This window comes from Ahaetulla prasina, chromosome 1 (assembly GCF_028640845.1).
Source record: "Ahaetulla prasina isolate Xishuangbanna chromosome 1, ASM2864084v1, whole genome shotgun sequence".
Taxonomy (NCBI): Eukaryota; Metazoa; Chordata; class Lepidosauria; order Squamata; family Colubridae; genus Ahaetulla; species Ahaetulla prasina.
In genome coordinates this window covers 298,756,246-298,773,809 of record NC_080539.1, presented here as the reverse complement: position 1 = coordinate 298,773,809, position 17,564 = coordinate 298,756,246, and the positions used below count along the sequence as shown (strand labels likewise).

The 17,564-nt window shown below is 40.2% G+C and overlaps 1 protein-coding gene across 2 annotated transcripts in view; it reads right to left on the bottom strand.

Moving 5' to 3' along the window:
- TMEM229B (transmembrane protein 229B) overlaps positions 1-3,112 on the bottom strand; it is a 60,767-nt gene extending 57,655 nt beyond the window's left edge. The window contains exon 1 of one of the 2 annotated variants that reach the window (XM_058161887.1): positions 1,212-3,112. The gene's annotated coding sequence lies outside the window, so the exon portion shown is untranslated. The remainder of the gene's footprint in view (positions 1-1,211) is intronic. The other variant, XM_058161892.1, reaches the window with a different exon arrangement.
- Between the last annotated feature and the right edge of the window lie 14,452 nt (positions 3,113-17,564).

The window sequence follows — 17,564 nt, the reverse complement described above, 5'->3', positions numbered from 1 at the left end:
TTATGTTGGAGGACATGTGTCTTCATAGATAGGGAGACAGCCAAGGAACTCCTTAACTGTCAAAGTGGGCAGACTAGATAGGAGACATACACCATGCGAGCTGTGAGCTATATACTGAGGAAATAAACCTTGCAAAAGCGTGTAAGTTTTAAGAGAGAACAATACTTAGTTTTCCTCCAAGAGTCATCCCCTATCTTCTCTTCTAGCCTCGGCTTCCCATTTACAAAATGGGAATAACTATTTGCCAGCCCATCTCACAGGACTGGCATGAAAATCAATGAGCCCAATGCTTTTTTTTTTAAAGGAATTTTATAAACATAGTTTTAAAAAAAATCACGCTGGGGCAAGAAGAACAGGATCAGAAGTAACAATTTTGAGAGTTGGAAGGCACATCCTCCCTATTTGGGGCTCTTCAGAATTTGGGCAACTGAAGTCGAATACACGACAGTGAAAATAAGAGGGGCAGACAATCTGAGGAAGCCGGAGGATTGAGCAACTGGAATACACTCCCACAGCACCTGGAGGTGACCATTCCGCCTGGGAACGAGGCGAGACAACTGGAGGGCACCGCGTTCAAGTAGACCCATTTAGAAGAGGGAGAGAGGCAAGAAATAACCGGGAGTGACGCGAAGCTCGCAAGTAGCTACGCCAGCGTCCGAGCAAGAGGATTCCCCGCTTCCCCTCTCCCCCCCGCCCTCGATACACACGGCCGAGCGCAGAGGACGCGCGGGGGTTTCGCGGCTCCCAAAAAGAGAGAGAGCGCGCGCGCGCCAAGAAGCCTCGGGTCGAACTCCTCAGATCCCGTTCCAGGCCAAGCCCACCACACAGGATGCAGCAGCTCAGCATCCTTCCCAGGCCGTCGGGGGCGTGGCGGATCGGAAGCCGGGAACCGAGGCAGGAAGATGGGCGGCTGGGGGAGCGATTAAGGAGCAGGATCCGGCTAAAGAAGGGCAGCCGAGGAAAACCGCCCGTTTGCTTTCCGCTTCTCTTAAGCACCTCCTCGCTTTGTTACGGGCTGAGCGCTCTTCCTCTCGCGCGGATCCCCGCGGAATTGCCCTGGGTTTGGCTGCGAGTTTGCAGCGGGTCAAAAGCGGAAGCCCGAGCGCGCTCATCGCGGTCGCCCTGGTCCTCCGCCTCCGAGCATCTGCACCCCGCACCCGTTGCAGGGAGGAGGAAGAGGAGGAGGGGGAGGCCTCTGCGGATGCACCTACCCGGGTGACGCTGGGCAGCGGGACGCAAGGAGGGCCGGCCGGCGCAGGTGCCTGCTCACCGCAGCGCCGCGGCTGGGACCCGCTCAGCAGCGCTTCATCCGCCTCAGCTCCATGGACGGATCCGAGCCGGCAGCTGTCCCTTTTGTAGCCGCTCTTGCGCCGCCGCTGCCGCGGCCGAAGATCAACTATGCCAATGAAGAGGACCCATAGCGTGGATGCGGTTGCAATGCAAACTGCACATGCTCCTTCCTGACAGCCGGCCGCCTCCCCCGCCCGCAGCCCTTCGATCGCTTAACCCTTTCGCTGCTGCGCCCTGAAGGCGCAGGCTGGGCGGAGGGGAAGTCTAAGGGCGGAAGGAAAGACCAGGCCGGCTTCCTGAACTCGCTCCCGCCATCCCTGCCCTGCCGCAGACCTCCATCCCCGGCGTTGGCTTCTCCTCTCCGCCCGCCTGCGTGTTCCGCGCGCTGGGCTGAGGAGCCGTAGCAAGGGAAGAGTTACTCCGTCCAGGTCCTTGGTTGGCTGCGTTCCCTTCCTGGTTTGAATAATTTACCTCCCGGCAATTTGCACGCAGCCCGTTTGTTTTCTTCGGCAGTTGGCCCAAGCCCCGGGTCCCCTGTGGCTCCTTGAGGCCGAGAGATGGGTTTGTTGGAAGACAATATCTGTCGCTCAGGGCTGAATTGTGGAAGCCCTTGGTGCTCTTTTGAGCTGGGTTATATGCTTGTAGACCTTTCATTACCTCATTAGGTAATGTCACCAGTGTTACTGAATGTGGGGTTTGCTTCCTGCTTATAATATATATTAGTGTGGGCTGCCAATGTTGACAGGTTTGTGGGTTCCCCCCACCCCTTGGTAGCTCCTTGATTTCAAAATCAGCATTACAAAAATGTCCCTTGATGGAAGATCAAAGGTTAAGGCTAGATCCAAGGTGGCTGCAGGAGATAAAGTGGAAGAAAAGCAGATCTTCCTTCTCCATCTGGCTCAGATCTGATCACTCATTATCTGCACCTGTTACGGGGGTGGGAGATGGGAAGTCCCCATTTGGATCCCTGAGCCACCAAGAGAAGAGGTGCAAAGTTATTTGGTTTCTCCTTTAAGAATGTTTGTTTATTCAATTTCTATAGCCACCGTCTCAGTCAATGACTCTGGAAGGATTATAGGTCTAATATTGTGTCTCTGGCAGAATCAGCACCCCAGTATGCAGCAGGGATTGCATAGGCTAAATACAAGTCCCCTCAACCAACGGGAGCACCTAGGCCATCAGAATGGCAGATTTTCAAGGTGGCAGCAAAGAGCTTCAGCATCAATCTATAATGATATGTAGGAAAGACCTTAAAAGAGATGCTGTCTAGGAAATAGTCAGATAAGAAACAACATAGTCTGTAGCTGGAAAATTGATGGGTCAAGAGCAGTGGTGGGATTCAGCCAGTTTGCACCACTTCGGGAGAACCGGTTGTTAACTCTCTGAACAGTTTGGCAAACTGGTTGTTGGAAGAAATCAATAAGGCAGAGAACCGGTTGTTAAATTGCTTGAATCCCACGACTGGTCAAGAGGCTCAAAAAGTCCCCTCCCTAGTTTCCCAGGCCGTAAGAGAAAGGGCAGTACTATCAGACTTGCAAGATTCTAATAATGTAGCTTTACAATAATGTAAAATTAGTTGATCTGAACACATTTCCTGTCTGGTCTATTTGGAAAGGCTGATTCCACCCCGGGCTAAGACAAATACGCTGGGCCCACCGAAGTGGATGATGTCCATTGCTTGTTATGCAATGTGCTGGAGGAGAAGGGAGAACCTTGGTTCTAGTCCTTCCCCAAAGCATAGAGAGAATGGATGACATTGTGGGATAAATTTATTTTCGAAGTGCTTTGACTTCAGATAAGGGCCAAGGAGAAATTTGGCTTCTTTTGCACTTCTGTTCATTTTTTATGACTAATGAGTGGATTGTACTCTAATTTATTCCCGGGAGAGTATTTTAACATTGAAATGGAAATTGCTGAATTGATGCCATATAATCTTGTCAAGTCCTGACCATTTTAGAATACTTTTTGAATGCTGGTTACAATGTTCTAGTTCCTGATGTTTGGTTTTGGCCAATAGATGCCTGGAAATAGGGCACAAAAAAGGCATGAATCTGGGTTTCAGAGTACCCATCCCTTCTATAAACAAATGTACTCTTTCAAAATTCTATATATTTCATTTAACATAGTAATGTTTCTCGGATTAATTTCTTTCTGTGATTATGTCTACTGTTTATTTGTTTGATTTCGGAATGGGTTCTACAAGACCAGTCTTGAAAGTTTATACCGCAATGAGAGGGGGTGCACAGGAAATAAGCATATTTAAGGAAAAATATGAAATAAAGTTCTGTTTTGTGAATGAGATTGTTCTCCCTCAGCTACTTTTTTTCCCCAATAATTTATTTTGAAAAATTTCTACAGCCATTACGAGATACATTTTAAGGTAAAAACCAAGAAAGATTAAAAATCTATAAATGAAAAATTTCTGACTGAAAAAAAATTGGCCTTTTAATACTTATTATTCTGCAATAAAAATTAAAGTCTTTGAATAACATTCAATCTATTTGCTAGATTAAAAAAGAAACTCAGTAAAATATTTCCCCCTACATTTATGCAGCTTATTAAGCCATGCTGGTGTACATAATTTTCATGATACTCAAAGGGTCCTTGAGTGGCTTAGGCTGTAAGATAGCCTGTTATTAAAACACAGCAGCCTGCAATTACTGCAGGCTTGAGTCCCACCAGGCCCAAGGTTGACTCAGCCTTCCATCCTTTATAAGGTAGGTAAAATGAGGACCCAGATTGTTGGGGGGGCAATAAGTTGACTTTGTAAATATACAAATAGAATGAGACTATTGCCTTACACAATGTAAGCCGCCCTGAGTCTTCGGAGAAGGGCGGGATATAAATGTAAATAAATAAATAAATAAAAATGTCTTCCTGCTTTTGTTTCTCTTGTGTGTGGTATCCTGTCAGGAGGAGTTCTGTGAAGCAAGCTGGGTGTTTCCAGTGAAGAAAACTTCAAGTTCTTTTATTGTATGACTGACCTGATTCAAGAGGCTTTTCAAAGAATCCCAGTGATATGTTTCATCCACGTGAAATCCTTTTCCCACTGTTTCTTTTATAATTTTTTTTTTATAATTTTTCTTTTCTGAGAAAAAGTTGAGAAATAAATGAAATAGTTGTACAGCTCCTTTTGACTGATAGCCCAAAAGGCCTTTGTCTATTGTACACAAAGAGAAATAGGTGAGACTTTTGTGACCTGTAATTCTGGTTAGGAGTGTATGAGCTTCTAATTGAAATATGAGGAAATACGAATCTCCTCTTCACAGAATACCTTTCAGCATAAGTAGAGCAGCTCATCTGTTGGCACCTGTTAGCTTGTTGCCTTCCAAAGGAACAAATGTTATGGATAAAATACCACTGTAGCAGGACCATCTGAGCTTTCCTTTCTGAAGATCTAAGTGTCTTAAGTTGTGAAGTCTATTTCTGTATGTTGAGAATATGAATCTTAAAAACAAATATGTAAAAATAGGACCAAGAATTGTCATATGTTTCTTTAAAAAAAGGTCCCCCAACATGTTTCTTTAGAGAAAGCATAGTCAGGGTGACACATTTTCAAATAATGCAATATCTACATTTTTAATTTGCAGTAAAACCTTGGTATGTCTACTGGAAATTATTCCAAGATAATGTACAAGGTTGTGGTTAAAAATAGTTAACAAGAAGAAATAATAGCTTTTTCCCCTCCCCCTCCCCCAATTAATTTTATAATATGAGGGTGATCTTATGTTACCTTATAATATAATAATTGAGGCAGATAAGTTGGGTGGTGGTGTGGGGGAACTATCACAAATCAGAATCATCTTCCTTTTGGGTAAGTACAGTAACTTGTGTTCTGAGTGCCTGAAGACTGAAGGATATTCAAGAATTTTTGTTGAACATTTTGCCCCTCCCATTTCTTTTCAAATAAATTTTAGTTGAAGATAGGACCTTCAAAACTAACAATTGTCATGGTCCCTGACTGTAGTAGTGCTCTTCTAGATCTCTAGAATATTATTAATAAAAAGATTATTACTGAACAGTTACTATTGGAAATAGTTGCCCCCAGTTATGGAGGGACATTGAACTAAGGGCAAGAGGTGGGGTGTCAAACTGGATTTCTGCGAGGGCCAGATCAGCATTGTAGTTCTTTGCGGTCCAGCCAGGGGAGGTGGGAGGGAGAGACTGGATGGACACCTCCTGCAGCATCCTGCTGGCCAAAGTGGGGTGGGGCTGCATGTGGCCTCTCTCCTGCCCCATTTTGGCTGCCATTGTGCAGTGGTCCTTCGTTATTTCCAGGCCAGCCCCGTGGGGCAGATTTAAGCACCTCACAAGCCACATGTGGCCCACAGGCCTTGAGTTTGACTCCCCTGGACTAGAGCTTTGTACATTCTTCTTCAGGATCTCTGAGAAGTCTATGCAACTGACTTTTAAAATGACAAATCTGCAAGCAGGGGCATTCTCTATGGTATTCAAATACTTTTTTTATCTTTTTTAACTTGCACAAAATATGTTTACTCAAGGCTTTGTTGACATTTTATTCTCCCTCTTGAAAGGCAATGGGATCAGGTTTCAGTATATCCAGTCATCCAGTTTAGGTTGTGCTTAATAAGAAGAAATTGTGATGGGATGACAGACAATAATTTCAACACAATTGCAACATTAGCTTCCCTGCCAGCAGCTGCTTCTCACTTTGACAAGATTTGCTGAACATTTAAGGGTCCTAGAAAGAAGATATTTCTCATTGTATCTGTTATTTAATGGATAGTTGAGCGGGTTTCAAAAGTTGCTTGTGATGTAAAGTCCATAAAATGTAAAATTCATAATTTGAATGTGTGAATTATGGAGCAAACTCCATCTATTATTCAGACATAGGCAATCTTATTCTAAAAATTAGTATGTCCATTTTGTTACACATAGTTTGTGATCATTGTAAAATTACTCCTCCCCCCACTAAAAAAAAGTAAAGGTTATCTGTTTTGAAAAAAATGCTATTTGACTTGCTACACAAAACAATGGATTGAGCAGGAAGCACAATAAGATCAGTGATTTATAGAAAATAATTTAGACTCAAAGGGAAAAGAATTCTTAAAATATGCAATAATCAATTTCTATGGGGAGAACAGAAACTGCCACTTTATAATGCCTTGGTAAGGCCACACTTGGAATATTGCATCCAGTTTTGGTCTCCACGATGTAAAAAAGATGTTGAGACTCTAGAAAGAGTGCAGAGAAGAGCAACAAAGATGATTAGAGGACTGGAGGCTAAAACATATGAAGAACGGTTGCAGGAACTGGGTATGTCTAGTTTAATAAAAAGAAGGACTAGGGGAGACATGATAGCTGTGTTCCAATATCTCAGGGGTTGCCACAAAGAAGAGGGAGTCAGGCTGTTCTCCAAAGCACCTGAGGGTAGAACAAGAAGCAATGGGTGAAAACTGATCAAAGAAAGAAGCAACTTAGAACTAAGGAGAAATTTCCTGACAGTTAGAACAATTAATAAGTGGAACGACTTGCCTGCAGAAGTTGTGAATGCTCCAACACTGGAAATTTTTAAGAAAATGTTGGATAACCATCTGACTGAGATGGTGTAGGGTTCCTGCCTAGGCAGGGGGTTGGACTAGAAGGCCTCCAAGGTCCCTTCCAACTCTGTTGTTATGTTATGTTATGCTTTTGACACTGTCTGTCTGTCTGTCTGTCTCTCTCTCTCTCTCTCTCTTTCTCTCTCTCTCTCTATCTATGCTCCAACATGCAAATTTGAGTCTTAACTGAATTCTGTCTGGCAAAATAATAACTAAATAGAAGTAAAATTTATTTTCAGGGGAGCTACCACATAACACAGTTTCTCATATTGCCATCTTAAGCACACATCCTAGTTCTATTAATCAGCCAACCACAGATAGAAAATCACTATACAGGTAATCCTGGTTTAGTGCCCACAACTGGGACCAACAGCTTAATCCAGGGGTGGGGAAAGATGGCCCCTTTATAACTTGTGGACATGGCTGGCTCAGGAATTCTGGGAGTTGATGTTCACAAGTCATAAAAGGGCCATCATTCCTTATCCCTGGCTTAATCATTAAGTGAAGTAGTGTCTATGACTGCACTAATGATCTTACTTCCACTTTTCTTTGCTTTACACACTTACACACTTGTGTGTAAATGTGAGGATTGTCCTCAAAATTACTTTCTAATCACTGTTGTAATTGCAAATGATCACTAAATGAATCAATTGTTAAACGAGGATTACCTGTATGCATCCCTAATGTTCTAGGAAGCAACATTAATCAGTAAATGTTGATATTATGTTGAATATATTTTTGATGTCCAAATTTTAACTGACATTCTCTTGTAAGTTTTAAATTATTATCATTCAAAAAATTATTAATAAATGGTACTATTTGCTGAACTTCTAACATTTGCTATAATATGTTCATCATCTTTTGGCACAAACTATAGACAAAAGAAACGCCATCTAGAATTAAGGATTGCTGGATGGGGTTGATGGATAAATTCAAATGTCAACAATATACTGAAATTTGTCTATGCGTGTGGCATCAGAAAATATCAATTTACTAAAAATAAATTCAAGTTGCTCCCCATTATCATTCTAACCCTCCAGGATGCTTTGTATACCCCAATTTACCATCTTTTATTTTTGTCTAGTAGAAGGTATACCAAATGAAGCAGTCAGCTATAGCCCCTTGTCCTTTTTATTTTCTAAGGCTTAGAGCAGGGGTCACCAACCTTTCGGACCTCAGGGACCACTAAATTCCTAATTTCAAATCCCGCGGACCACTAATATGATTTTTTTAAAAAAAGATAAATAGTATTTAGTGCAATATTAAAAAATGCAAATAATTTTTCTGCGGACCACCAAAATTTTCTCACGGACCACCAGTGGTCCAGAGACCACTGGTTGGTGACCACCGGCTTAGAGAACCTCCTTGGCACTCAGAAGCATCCTTGGAAATAAAGTAATCCTAAAGGCTAACCCTTGGCTATGCAGGAGTTCACTTTCTCTTTATTTCCCATGCCCACTTTTTTTTAAGTTACTTTAAAAGAGAGAGGGCAAGGAGCTTGGCAGATGTCAAGAGAGATTTGTCTGAACATAGTACATGAAGCGAAAGCCAGTTGAGTATAGTAGTTGAGGCATTAGGCTAGAATCAAGGAGACCGTGAGTTCTAGTTTCAATTTAGGCACAAAGCCAACTGGGTGACCTTAGATCCAGTCACTTTCTCTCAGCAAGAGCAAACCACTTCTGAAAAATCTTGTCAAGAAAACTTCAGGGACTAATCCAGATGGTCTCAGAGAATTAGACACAATTGAAGGGGGGGGGGATAAGAGGAGAGCTACAGTGTAAATTATTAGTAGCTAAACATCAAGAAAGAGTTTCAGAGCACTTCGTAAGACTGACATTTAATTATGAGGCACAATCTTTTGTGAACAGCATCTAATAAGATAACCTGCAGTTCATTAAAGCTTATACCTTGTAATGAAAATTGTTATGCTTGACAAGTGTTAACCAGATTCAAGAAGGCAGAAGCAATGTTGGTAAAGAAATGCAAGATCCTTTAGCAAATAAAAAAAGGCAGTAAACAATATCTCAGCCCTGCGAATGGTGGAAGTATGAGAGACTCAAGAAAACCTGCCTCAATTTTATATGGTATAATTGGGGCAGAGGAAAACAGGCAGATTTTCAGGATTCTGCTCTTATACCCTACAATAATAAAATATGACTTCTCATTGCAGCACCTGTTACACCTGACCTACCTGGAAGGACAGACAATCTTGATATTCATGGTTGTCATTTGCTATCACTGATCTTGGAGCACTCCTGATTATTAAAGGTACCGTAATAGTCCTTCCTTCCTCTGCTCTGGTAAGCACAAATGAAGCAGACTAGCAAAATTTATGATAAGGCACCTCTGATCATTCCTGACTTTTTACAGGATTCACAAATCTCTTGAAATAGGTCATTTTCACATATCCATCATGCCTGAAGGGGGATCTATGCAGCATAATCAAAGACAGTAAAGCTAAACTATGATATATATGTTCTATTTCCTAAATTCTGTTCCAGTTCTCAAATTTGTGCCTCATGCATCAGTTGCTGAAATATATGGTTACAGTTTTCACAATACAAAACCTGTTCTGTGAAGAAATGCATCATGTGGAGCTTGCTTGACTGAATATTGGCCAGAGATTTCAAGAGAAGTGCTCTTTCTACAAAACAGACTGCCTTTGGATTTAGCTTTCAGTCCCTTACTTTTAAACAATTCCTTATTTAAGTAGTCTGCAGGTTGAATCTGCCTCTTCAGACAATCAGACTATTGACATTGGGGCTGTTCAGCTTTGGAAAATGATAGCAATCTATAAGTATTGATCCATATTTTAAATACTGCATAACCCTCATTTGCATCCATCCATTGAACAGGAAGGGATTGGCATTCTGCATATGAAAGATATTGTTAAATGAGAGATAATTAGGGTAGGATTTCAAGTTACTTAGAACTACACTTTTGGTATGTAAGAGGGGCATACAGCAATGGCAGAGGATAAATATGAACTGCTTAATATTGCATGACACTTTCCTTGGTAAGCAGGAGAGCTTTGATATTTAATTTATTTTATTTATTAGTTTGTCAAACATGTAGAAGATAGCTGGTATAATAATAATAATAATAATAATAATAATAATAATAATAACAACAACAACAACAACAACAACAACAACAACAACAACAACAACAACAACAGAGCTGGAAGGGACCTTGGAGGTCTTCTAGTCTAAACCCCTGCCCAGGCAGGAAACCCTACACCATCTCAGACAGATGGTTATCCAACATTTTCTTAAAAATTTCCAGTATAAATATGAACATGGACATGAACAAGGGAAATGAATACAAATAAATGGGGACAGTAGAACAGGAATGGTAGGCATACTGGTGCGCTTATGCACACCCCCTTTATGGACCTCTTAGGAACAGGATGAGGTCTGCGGTAGACAGTTTAAGGTTGAAACTGTGAGGATTTGAGGATGTAACAATGGAGTTGGGTAGAGTATTCCAGGCGTTGACCATTCTGTTGCTGAAGTTGTATCTTCTGCAATCGAGTTTGGAGTGGTTTACCTTGAGTTTATATCGATTGGGTTTGCCCATGTATTATTGAGGTTGAAGCTAAAGAAGTCGTTGACAGGTAAGACATTGTAGCAGACAATTCTGTGTACTATGCTTATTTTATTTATTTATTTATTTATTTATTTTGTCACAACAATATATGTAAGTATCATACAGAAAGGTTATATAGTATATAAGCATATATATGAGTAAATATTAGGAGGTATAAGCATATATATATATATATATATATATATATATATATATATATATATATATGAAGAAGAAAAGAAAAACAATAGGACAGAAACGGTAGGCACATTTGTGCGCTTATGCACGCCCCTTATGGTCCTCTTAGGAATGGGGTGAGGTCAATAGTGGAAAGTTTTAGGATAAAGTTTTTAGGATTATGGGAAGAGACCACAGAGTCAGGTAAAGTATTCCAAACACTGATGATTCTGTTACAGAAGTCATATTTTCTGCAATCTAGATTAAAGCGGTTGACATTAAGTTTAAATCTATTGGTTGCTCTAGTATTATTGCAATTAAAGCTGAAGTAGACCACAGGCAACGCAGATCAGACCACAGGCAACGCAGTTCCAGATTGTCCAAGCCCAAAATTTCAAGCCTGGTGGCATAAGGGATTTTGTGAGTATCAGTTTCCATGGGAAGAGGACATTATTTTTAAGTTCTTAGAAATAATGTTCTGACAATATGACTGGATAAATACACCTACAAAGTATTTATCTTGTCACACTAAATAAATTGAGCAATAATACCAGCAAGGCAGTGATGGGTTGCTCCTGGTTTGCCCCGATTTGGGTGAACTGTTAGCGGCGGCAGCGGCAGGAAGCTCCGCCCACCCACCCAGACGTCATCAAAAATGCTTTGCGCATGCACAGAAGTGACGCACACTACCGATAGCAAAACAGTAGCGCCAGGATTTGAAGCCCACTACTGCAGCAAGGATGAAAACAGATTTTTCTCTTAATTTATTAGCTGGAAAGCAGCTGTTCATAACATTCTAATTTGAATATATAACTTATAGATTGCATGTTGTATGTTGATTCACAGCAACAACAGTTCAGAACAAAATCTAACCTCTTCTTGTGAGCTGTTGAAGAGGTGATGTTTGTTCCAAATGCCAAGATTGCTTTATAGACATATGGCAGATAGTGCAGAGCAATGTCTATTGTGTTTACACACCAATACCAGTATTTCATGTTATGAAAGATGTAGGAAATATCTTGAATGTTCATGTCCATTTTATAGCTTAAGCTAATTCCTGCCATTTCAGTTTGGCCTTGTGTGTGTGTGTGTGTGTGTGTGTGTGTGTGTGTGTAAACTTATGTATTTCTCTTTTTCTACAAAAAAATAGATTGCAATATTAGCTTTTGTGCTCATATCCCTGCATCATTACTTCATCATTTGGAAAGATATGGGAGGAGATTATAAATTAGCTGTCTATTCTCCCTTGGATGTTTTGGAGTAGAAGACTTCTTAGCAAACTATTGATGTTTTAGTTCTTATTTTAAATTTCTTAAATATAATTGTTTGCATTCAATTTGCAATTATCTCTTCTTTTTACTTTTGTTTCAAACATCACTTTGTTTTTGAAAACAGAATAGGTTTCTATTTTAATAGAGTTGTTAAAATAGAGGTGGGGGGGAGGAAAAGCCCCTAAGTGACAGCATTATCTTCCTTATAGAAATCAATATTTGTGAGGTAAGTAATGCAAAACAGGCACTGAAGATGAGAGAGAGGAAATTAACAAAAATAATATTTTTGTCAAGAAACTGGTGTGTCCTTTGAATCATTCCACTGCTAAGATACCAGGATGCTAGGAAACTGAAAATTGAGATTTTAATTCAATTCATATACCAAGCATTTGAAACCATATTTTGCTATTTTGAGTTGAAATCTCAGTGCTAGAGGAAAACCAGTGTCAAGACATGACTATTTTAACCTCTGAGATGCTCCTAGGCATTTGTTATTCCCTCCGATACCTCTGGGTTGCTTAGAATAGAATAGAATAGAATAGAATAGAATAGAATAGAATAGAATAGAATAGAATAGAATAGAATAGAATAGAATTCTTTATTGGCCAAGTATGATTGGACACACAAGGAATTTGTCTAAGTGCATACACTCTCGGTGTACATAAAAGAATAGATACATTTGTCAAGAATCATAAGGTACAACACTTAATGATAGTCATAGGGAAGCAGTCAATATAAATCTTAAGGATACCAGCAACAAGGTTACAGTCATACAGCCATAAGTGGGAGGAGATGGGTGATAGAAACAATGAGAAGATTAATAGTAATGGAGACTTAGTTAGTTTGACAGTGTTGAGGGAACTATTTGTTTAGCGGAGTGATGCTGTTCAGGAAAAAACTGTTCTTGTGTCTAGTAGTGCTCTATAGTGTCATTTTGAGGGTAGAAGTTGAAACAGTTTATGTCCATGATGCAAGGGGTCTGTAAATATTTTCACAGCCCTCTTTTTGATTCGTGCAGTATACAGGTCCTCAATGGAAGGCAGGTTGGTAGCAATTGTTTTTTCTGCAGTTCTAATTATCCTCTGAAGTCTGTGTCTGTCTTGTTGGGTTGCAGAGCCAAACCAGACATTTATAGAGGTGTAGATGACTGACTCAATAATTCCTCTACAGAACTGTATCAGCAGCTCCTTGGGCAGTTTGAGCTTTCTGAGTTCACGTAGAAAGAACATTCTTTGTTGTTCTTTTCTGATGACGTTTTTGATGTTGAGTGTCTATTTTAGGTCGTGAGATATGGTAGAACCTAGAAATTTGAAGGTCTGTATTGTTGATACTGTGTTGTCTAGTATTGTAAGAGATGGTAGTATGGGAGGGTTTCTTCTAAAGTCCACCACCATTTCTACGGTTTTAAGTATGTTCAGTTCCAGATTGTTCTGGTCGCACCACAAGGCTAGTTGTTCAACTTCCCGTCTATGCGGATTCATCATTGTCTCGAATGAGACCAATGACTGTTGTGTCATCTGCAAACTTCAGTAGTTTAACAGATGGATTGTTTGAGATGCAGTCATTGGTATATAGAGAGAAGAGAAGTGGAGAGAGCACCCAGCTTTGTGGGGCCCCTGTACAGGTATCTGATGTGATTCTGCTTAGCTTCACCTGCTGCTTCCTGTCTGTTAGGAAGTTTATGATCTATTTACAAGTGTCTCCATTTAGCTGGTTTAGCTTAGTTAGAAGAATGTCTGGAATGATGGTGTTGAATGCTGAACTAAAGTCTACAAAGAGGACCCTTGCGTAGGTCTTTGGAGATTCAAGATGTTGTAGGATGTAATGCAGAGTCATATCAACAGCATCATCAGTTGATCTATTTGTTCGGTATGCAAATTGCAGGGGGTCTAACAGCAGATCCATGATGGTTTTCAAGTGAGACAGCACTAGCCTTTCAAAGGTTTTCATAATTACAGATGTTAGAGCATCTGTAGTCATTCAGTTCCTTGATGGTGGGCTTCTTCGGCACTGGGATGATAGTAGAGTGTTTGAAATAAGAAGGAATATAGCACCTCTCTAGTGATTTATTGAAGATATGGGTGAAGATGGGGGCCAATTGGTCAGCACAGACTTTTAAACAAGAAGGAGTTATCTTGTCTGGGCCTGGAGCTTTTCCTGGCTTTTGTCTGTGAAATAGGTCTTGCACTTCCTTTTCTGTGATCACTAGGGGTTTATTTATTTATTTATTTTATTTTGTCACAACATCATACAAAAAGATTATATAGTATATAAACATATAAACATATATAGGAAGAAGAAAAGAAAAACAATAAGACAGGAACGGTAGGCACGTTTGTGCGCTTATGCACGCCCCTTATGGTCCTCTTAGGAATGGGGTGAGGTCAATAGTAGAAAGTTTTTGGTTAAAGCTTTTGGGATTATGGGAAGAGACCACAGAGTCAGGTAAAGTATTCCAAGCACTGATGATTCTGTTGCAGAAGTCATATTTTCTGCAATCTAGATTAAAGCAGTTAACATTAAGTTTAAATCTATTGGTTGCCCTTGTATTCTTGCAATTAAAGCTGAAGTAGTCTTTGACAGGAAGGACATTACAATAGATGATTCTGTGAGTTAAACTTAGGTCTTGTCGAAGGCGACGGAGTTCCAAGTTTTCTAAGCCTAGGATTTTAAGTCTGGTGGGATAAGGTATTTTGTTGTTTTCAGAGGAATGGAGAACTCTTCTTGTAAAATATTTCTGGACACGTTCAATTGTATTGATGTCAGAGATGTGGTGAGGGTTCCAAACAGGTGAGCTGTATTCTAGAATTGGTCTAGCAAATGTTTTATATGCTCTGGTTAGTAGTGTGGTGTTTTTGGAAAAGAAGCTACGCAAAATTAGGTTTACAACTCTTAGAGCTTTTTTTGCTATGTAGTTGCAGTGGGCTTTGGCACTTAGAACCTATTGGGATGGGGAACAGCTTGGCTGTTCTTGGGGCATCTGAGATGGGGTTGTGGAGATAGGTGGCTATAGTTTCCTTTCAAACCTGAAGTAAAACATGTTCAAGTCATCTGCCAATTGTTGATTTCCTTCAGCCTGGGAAGGAGGTTTGCCATAACCGGTGATATTTTTAAGAGTTTTCCAGATTTTTGCTGGTTCATTTGTTGAGAACTGATTCTTTAGCTTTTCAGAGTAGCTTCTTTTTGCTGCTCTGATCTCCCTCGTTAATACATTTCTGGCCTGATTGTACAGCACTTTATCACTTTATTTTCTGTAGGCTTCCTCTTTGGAACAGCTGCTTAAGTTTAGCTGTGAACCAAGGTTTGTTGTTACTGTATATTCGCAAGTTCCTGGTCGGTATGTATAGGTCTTCACAATATCTGTGAGTTCATCTAAGTCTGCAGAGGTACTTTCAAAAACATTCCAATCAGTGCAGTCAAGGCAGGCCTGTAGCTTTAACTTGGGGCGGGATGAGATCACAGAAAGCTGCTCCTTAAAGAAACATTGCTTAATTCTTAGCAGATGGTCTTGTGAGTAGGAAATCCGCAGTGAATAGCAGAGAATAATTAAAAATAAAGAAACCATTAGAGAACATTTCACCGAGGCAGCCTTCAGCGGCACCATCTTGTCTTGTCTAGACCATCTTATCTAGACCATTAACATGACAAGTCCTGCTGAAATAATTAAGAATCAAACAAATCAAAATTTCCCAATCCCCTCCATCCTTTCCACTACCATCTAAATCAGGAGTGTCAAACTTGCAACAACACGTTGTCATGTGATGTATTGCAACTTTTTCCCCCTTCGCTAAATCGGGGGTGGGCGAGGCCATCATGTGACACATTTGGCCCGTGGGTCGTGAGTTTGACACCCCTGATCTAAATTAAACAATAACCTGAAGTTCATTGCTGTGAATTGGTGACTTAGAACTACGCCGACTTCGGTCTGACCTAAGTGTAGTACATAAAATTATCTACCACAATGTCCTACCTGTCAATGACTACTTCAGCTTCAACCACAACAAGCAAATAATAGATACAAACTCAAGGTAAACCGCTCCAAATTTGTTTGGAGAAAATATGATTTCAGTAACAGAGTGGTCAATGTCTGGAATGCACTACCTGATTTGTGGTTTCTTCCCCAAACCCCCAAAACTTTAACCTTAAACTGTCTACTGTTGACCTCACCCCATTCCTAAGTGGTCTGTAAGGGGTGTGCATAAATGCACCAATGTGCCTACCATCCCTGTCCTAATATTCCTTTTTACTCTTACTCTTTTCATGTATTCAAATTATGTTTATACTTTTTCCTGTTATCTTATACAGTATACGGTTGACAGATAAATAAATAAAATAGATAAATAAAATAAAAATAAAAACAGTACAGTAAAGAATCAAGACATAGCTTTTTACAGTCAGTTACACAAGCATAAGTCCTGAGTAAATTTCATCCTTGGCTCCTACTGGCTCAACCACACTAATACAAAGGAACCCGGTGCCAGATATCTCCAGGACTTTGGCCTACATGTATTTTTGTAAAAATAATATGTTCCTGAAAATGCTGGAGATCTAAATCTTGACCTACTAGTACATGTGGGTAGGTATAATATAGTTGCCATTACAGAAACTTGGTGGGATGGAATGTAATGAATGAAGGATACAAACTGTACAAAAGAAACAGAACTTACAAAAGAGGAGGGGGAATTGCATTATATGTTAGAGATCACTTCCTCTCCACAGAGATGCATAACACTAAGGATGAGAGCCTGTTAGAATGCTTATGGGTCAACATAAAAGGAAAAAAGAACAATATTGCCATAGGTGTATACTATAGGCCAGGGGTCTCCAACCTTGGCAACTTTAAGACTTGTGGACTTCAACTCTAGAATTCCTCAGCCAGCTTTGGAGACCCCTGCTATAGGCCACCCAACCAAGCAGAAGAAATAGATGAACTTTTTGCCACCCAAGTAGTAATGGGTGACTTTAACTAATCTGATATCAAATGGGAGACAAACTTTGCAGCAAGTGGGAGATCGAACAGATTCCTGACCAACCTAGCTGACAACTTTGTCACACAAAAGTTAGAGGAGGCAACTAGAGGGACAGCTATACTGCATCTTATTCTTAGTAACAGAGAAGTGATAGAGGGGATTGAAGTTGCAGGAACTTTGGGGAAGAGTGACCATGTCATATTAGAATTCAATATAAAACAGAGACAAGCAAAAGAACAGAATTAAACAAGAGTCTTAGATTTTAAAAGGGCCGATTTTGACTATCTCAAAGAATGCTTGGGAAAGATCCTGTAGCTGAAAATCTTAAAGCGGAAATCAACTCAAGAAGCTTGGAAAACCCTGAAAAATATGATTCTAAAACCTCGGTCCAACTCAATACCAATGAAAAAGAAAAACAAGATAGCCAAAAAAATCCAGGATGGATGCATAAAGAACTTTCTGGCCAACTGAAAGAAAATAAGGATAAATACAAAAAATGGAAAGGGTGACAAATAACTAAAGCAGAATATCAACAAATTGCCTGAACCTGCAAAGATGAAGTTAAGAAAGCTAAAGCTCAAAATAAATACATAAGAAAAAAGTCAAAGAAATAATTGGTCCATTAATGGGAGAAGATGGCAAGGAAGTAACAGACAGTAAAGAGAAAGCAGAACTGCTTAATTCATTCTTTGCATCTTTTTCACACA